Below are 868 nucleotides of genomic sequence, written 5' to 3'. Positions count from 1 at the left end.
CTTTCATGTTCATCGGGTCTACCATTTTAATAGGTATCTACACTGTGTATTTGGATAGAGACTGGTCAAAGGGGACACATATATGCCTCGTGAACTACTACATGCATTACTGCGGATGAAGAAGAGTGAACAAATAAGTCATCAGACAAGTTTGCCGATTTTTTAGTGCCCATTAGAGCAGCACTCTGTTCCGTACTGTAACCTGTTAGGTTTGTTCCCAGTTCTTTATCTTTAATGCTCGATATGCTAACAGTAATTACCAAGAGAAAGCCTTCACAGTTTAACTATTTAATGTATGCCAAAATGATTGATGCACAGCTGTGGAGCCCTTTCTGCGAGATGCAGAAGAAGGTTCCTCTCCCAGCGCCAAGGTTCCTGCTCTTATACTACTCTGGCCGCCTTCCTGCAAGGAGGCGACTGCCTAGCCTGTGTGATAATGTGTGACCTTGTCATCTTAACCGAGAGCGACTTCTACATATGTGCAAAGGGTTTCATAGAGTAGAGAAAGCTAATAAAGCAAGAGAAGTGTTACAGCGATATAATGGCATAGCTCAAGCTCCCTAGCTAATCACATGTGCCAAAGAGGCCTATTCTAACAAACCGTTGGTGAGAATGGGTAGACGGGGAAGCCTGTAAGCGAGTCCCTCACTCGCATACTCCATCGCTTCTCTGCCTTTTGGCTAAGATAAAGTGTAGTATCTGTTCTTGGGTTTGGGGGATTAAGAGAGCTGACCGTAGAAGAGAGAAATTTAACCATAAAAGTGGTGATTTTACCCTTGCTTTTACTAATCAGTTCTGTTTTCATCCCAGCAAGTAAGTTGCTTTTAGAATTGGACCGAGCCATTTTTTACTTCACCTGGAAATCCAA

The 868-nt window shown here is 43.0% G+C and overlaps 1 pseudogene; it reads left to right on the top strand.

Moving 5' to 3' along the window:
* Positions 1-660: 660 nt before the first annotated feature.
* LOC125974396 (U2 spliceosomal RNA) lies at positions 661-868 on the top strand (annotated as a pseudogene).

Source organism: Syngnathus scovelli, chromosome 8, assembly GCF_024217435.2.
Source record: "Syngnathus scovelli strain Florida chromosome 8, RoL_Ssco_1.2, whole genome shotgun sequence".
Classification (NCBI taxonomy): domain Eukaryota; kingdom Metazoa; phylum Chordata; class Actinopteri; order Syngnathiformes; family Syngnathidae; genus Syngnathus; species Syngnathus scovelli.
Note: the sequence above shows the minus strand (reverse complement) of the source record. Positions and strands in the feature narration are given on the sequence as shown.